This window comes from Schistocerca americana, unplaced genomic scaffold, assembly GCF_021461395.2.
Source record: "Schistocerca americana isolate TAMUIC-IGC-003095 unplaced genomic scaffold, iqSchAmer2.1 HiC_scaffold_376, whole genome shotgun sequence".
NCBI classification, from domain to species: Eukaryota; Metazoa; Arthropoda; class Insecta; order Orthoptera; family Acrididae; genus Schistocerca; species Schistocerca americana.
The window spans coordinates 57,501-62,500 of record NW_025726100.1 but is presented as its reverse complement, the minus strand read 5'-3'; the positions used below and the strand labels follow the sequence as shown (position 1 = coordinate 62,500).

General features: G+C 53.1%; 1 non-coding gene across 1 annotated transcript in view; it reads left to right on the top strand.

Moving 5' to 3' along the window:
• The first annotated feature begins 3,969 nt into the window (after positions 1-3,969).
• The window catches only part of LOC124581852, a 1,888-nt gene continuing 857 nt past the window's right edge, over positions 3,970-5,000 (top strand). Inside the window, exon 1 of the ribosomal RNA XR_006973522.1 lies at positions 3,970-5,000. This exon is cut by the window's right edge and continues 857 nt beyond it. This is a non-coding gene — a ribosomal RNA (small subunit ribosomal RNA).

Sequence of the window (5,000 nt, the reverse complement as noted above, 5' to 3'; positions counted from 1 at the left end):
ATATTACTCGGAAGAGTCAATGACAGTCCAAGCCCCCCTGCGTGGGAAGAGTCTTCCTAGGCCATGACCCACCGGAAGGGCGCAGCGTCCCCCACCCCAGACATGTGACGTCAGACTATCGGTATTGACGACTAGACTGATTCCTTATAATCATTTGCCATACACCGGTGGAAGCTGCCGAGACGAGTAACTACATAGCGGGCTCGCCGTGTCACTAATGTACAGAGATACAATAGTTTCGACTGGAACCGGATTAAACGTATACACGGCGCTGATTAGTAATAGATAGAGCCATCAGAATACAGATAATGTATAGACCTGTCCGTATACATGCTGAAAGACTCTGCTCACAATCACACGTCAGCCAGACACTCTTATCACGCACTACTCTCTGCCTGTAACAGGCACACAGACAATATGTAAGCACCAGCATGGAACAACACCCAGTGCATCCTCTCTGCCACATTAGACAATCCACACTATCATAACCAGACCGGGAGGTCCACTCGGAAAACAGAATATCCCACCCTTCCGACAACCACCATTGCTCAGCTAAGCCACCAACACCCACACATGTCCCAGACAGGGGTGCACCCAACATCACAATACTGCCTCCTGTCACACCACACAAACAATGGCAGGAATGAAAGACACAGGTCTGCCACAAGCATGGAATCAGAGCGCCGCCTGTTATGAGCCAAAGGTGCACCCTGACGTGGCAAATCAGATGATGCCGCAGTCATTTACTTACGATAATCACAATCAACAAACCGGGCCCCCCCCCCCCCCAAGTGCCTTAACCTAACCCGTATTGTACCTTAACCTAACCCGTATTGTACCTTAACCTAACCCGTATTGTACCTTAACCTAACCCGTATTGTACCTTAACCTAACCCGTATTGTACCTTAACCTAACCCGTATTGTACCTTAACCTAACCCGTATTGTACCTTAACCTAACCCATATTGTACCTTAACCTAACCCATATTGTACCTTAACCTAACCCATATTGTACCTTAACCTAACCCATATTGTACCTTAACCTAACCCATATTGTACCTTAACCTAACCCATATTGTACCTTAACCTAACCCATATTGTACCTTAACCTAACCCATATTGTACCTTAACCTAACCCATGTTGCGCCTTAACCTAACCCATGTTGCGCCTTAACCTAACCCATGTTGCGCCTTAACCTAACCCATGTTGCGCCTTAACCTAACCCATGTTGCGCCTTAACCTAACCCATGTTGCGCCTTAACCTAACCCATGTTGCGCCTTAACCTAACCCATGTTGCGCCTTAACCTAACCCATGTTGTGCCTTAACCTAACCCATGTTGCGCCTTAACCTAACCCATGTTGCGCCTTAACCTAACCCATGTTGCGCCTTAACCTAACCTATGTTGCGCCTTAACCTAACCTATGTTGCGCCTTAACCTAACCTATGTTGCGCCTTAACCTAACCTATGTTGCGCCTTAACCTAACCTATGTTGCGCCTTAACCTAACCTATGTTGCGCCTTAACCTAACCTATGTTGCGCCTTAACCTAACCTATGTTGCGCCGTAACCTAACCTATGTTGCGCCGTAACCTAACCTATGTTGCGCCGTAACCTAACCTATGTTGCGCCTTAACCTAACCTATGTTGCGCCTTAACCTAACCTATGTTGCGCCTTAACCTAACCTATGTTGCGCCGTAACCTAACCTATGTTGCGCCTTAACCTAACCTATGTTGCGCCTTAACCTAACCTATGTTGCGCCTTAACCTAACCTATGTTGCGCCTTAACCTAACCTATGTTGCGCCTTAACCTAACCTATGTTGCGCCTTAACCTAACCTATGTTGCGCCGTAACCTAACCTATGTTGCGCCTTAACCTAACCTATGTTGCGCCTTAACCTAACCTATGTTGCGCCTTAACCTAACCTATGTTGCGCCTTAACCCAACCTATGTTGCGCCTTAACCCAACACACGTTGGGCCTTAACCCAACACACGTTGGGCCTTAACCCAACACACGTTGGGCCTTAACCCAACACACGTTGGGCCTTAACCCAACACACGTTGGGCCTTAACCCAACACACGTTGGGCCTTAACCCAACACACGTTGGGCCTTAACCCAACACACGTTGGGCCTTAACCCAACACACGTTGGGCCTTAACCCAACACACGTTGGGCCTTAACCCAACACACGTTGGGCCTTAACCCAACACACGTTGGGCCTTAACCCAACACACGTTGGGCCTTAACCCAACACACGTTGGGCCTTAACCTGCTCTGTAATTGTCATACGACGCGTTAAATTAGTGTAGTGTTGCCTAACTGCAACCCCCGCAATATAGTTTGCTACTCGCACTGCCCGGTCCCCAGAGTATCGCTTCATGTTAAACACCTTGCAGCTATACACTGTAATGCGGATGGCGGCAGGACGTACATGCTCAATGCCCTTCGCAGTTGTTCATTGGCATTCGCATGGCGAAGCACAGCCTACGTTGTGGTACGGCTTGTGGCAACTGTCCGCTGATGTTGTACGTCCAAATCACACACTGTACCGCACATTGGTCCTCATGTACTGAATGATACATCGTGGTACATGTGTGACCGTACCACGACTGCGCCAACAACGGCGAACCATACGGTCCAAATATTGTGCACTCAGCTACGTGTCGTCTCCCTATAAGAGCTGGATTGCAGTATGGTATGCCGTGGATGGCGATCAGCATGAGCCGTCTGTTGATGTAGTGGCGCGTGTTGTCAGACGTAGTCGTCTCTTCTCACACACCGTGATAGCATGGTGCACTGCGTTCCACATCTGCGACATGCGACAGAGGCCGGTTGACAGTCGTTCGCGCAATGGACATCGCATACGTACGGGGGCCACCTTCCACGTGTTCGCGAAGCGTGCACATGTTGTTGCGTGTATGTGGGCAGACATAGTGTGTCGTGACACCTGACACAGGCATGCAACAATCGTTGAATTTGCAAATGGCGATGGACGTCTACGTTTGCTGGTGACGTTACGCAATTGAAGAACTGGTAAACCGTTGTGGTGCGGTTGTTCTCGCTAGAGGTGAATCAGTGATGGCGACGATCGGTTGAGCTACCAACCGGTTGTTTCAGCGATACCCACCATGCCCACGAACGTGAATGGCATGTGGGTGTGAAGCGATACGCGGCGGTGGCTGGGTGGGACCGTCCCCGGCCGGTGAGGGGGGGCCTTCCGGCGTGCTGGCCGCGCGGTGCGTGGGCGCACGCGCTACAGCCGGCTGGTGGGGGCGGCCAGTGGCAGGCGCGCCGGCCGACGGAGGCGGCAGGCGGCGCAGCTGCGCGCCGGCGCACCCTGCACGCGGCGCCGTGCGGCCAAAGTAGGTCCTCGCGGGCCCGGTGCGAAGCGCGGTGGACATCTGCAGTGTGCTGGTCCGATTGAGGACTGTGTGCGCTGAGGATGCGCCGCCGCCCGGCGCTCGGCGCCGCGACGCCGTCTGCTGCTCGGTCGCCTCTGCGGTTCTCGCAGGTGGATTGTATCGCAGCTGTGCGGACGTGTTGGCGCGTGCGCTGTGCTGGGAGAGTTCGCTTCGGCACCCAAGTGGGGCTTTTGTCCTTCTGTGGCGCTGGCGTTGGAGCTGCCGGCCACCGTAGGTGGCGCGTGTTGTCTCCCGCCGGCAATGCCACGACAGCACGCTCCCGGGCCTCTGTCGGCAGCGGCAAGCTCAGTTGGGAGCACGGGTGGTCGCACCTAAAGCGTCTACTCGCCAAACTCCGGGCGATTGCGCCTCTCTCGAACCCGACCAAGTACTTAGGACGGCGCTGCGCGCCGCCGGGACCTGAGAGGGTTTCGAGGTGTATTGTGCAGGGGAGCTCAGCCTCCTCCTGTTTGCAGAATAATTGAGCGGACGCTTGCGTGTTCGCGCGGGCCCCCGGGACACACTCCCGGGCGGCCGGCTGCTCAGCTCTAGTTGACGCAGCTCCCTGGTTGATCCTGCCAGTAGTCATATGCTTGTCTCAAAGATTAAGCCATGCATGTCTCAGTACAAGCTGGCTCATTAAATCAGTTATGGTTCCTTAGATCGTACCCACGTTACTTGGATAACTGTGGTAATTCTAGAGCTAATACATGCAAACAGAGTCCCGACCAGAGATGGAAGGGACGCTTTTATTAGATCAAAACCAATCGGTCGGCTCGTCCGGTCCGTTTGCCTTGGTGACTCTGAATAACTTTGGGCTGATCGCACGGTCCTCGTACCGGCGACGCATCTTTCAAATGTCTGCCTTATCAACTGTCGATGGTAGGTTCTGCGCCTACCATGGTTGTAACGGGTAACGGGGAATCAGGGTTCGATTCCGGAGAGGGAGCCTGAGAAACGGCTACCACATCCAAGGAAGGCAGCAGGCGCGCAAATTACCCACTCCCGGCACGGGGAGGTAGTGACGAAAAATAACGATACGGGACTCATCCGAGGCCCCGTAATCGGAATGAGTACACTTTAAATCCTTTAACGAGTATCTATTGGAGGGCAAGTCTGGTGCCAGCAGCCGCGGTAATTCCAGCTCCAATAGCGTATATTAAAGTTGTTGCGGTTAAAAAGCTCGTAGTTGGATTTGTGTCCCACGCTGTTGGTTCACCGCCCGTCGGTGTTTAACTGGCATGTATCGTGGGACGTCCTGCCGGTGGGGCGAGCTGAAGGCGTGCGACGCGCCTCGTGCGTGCTCGTGCGTCCCGAGGCGGACCCCGTTGCAATCCTACCAGGGTGCTCTTGAGTGAGTGTCTCGGTGGGCCGGCACGTTTACTTTGAACAAATTAGAGTGCTTAAAGCAGGCAAGCCCGCCTGAATACTGTGTGCATGGAATAATGGAATAGGACCTCGGTTCTATTTTGTTGGTTTTCGGAACCCGAGGTAATGATTAATAGGGACAGGCGGGGGCATTCGTATTGCGACGTTAGAGGTGAAATTCTTGGATCGTCGCAAGACGAACAGAAGCGAAAGCATTTGCCAAGT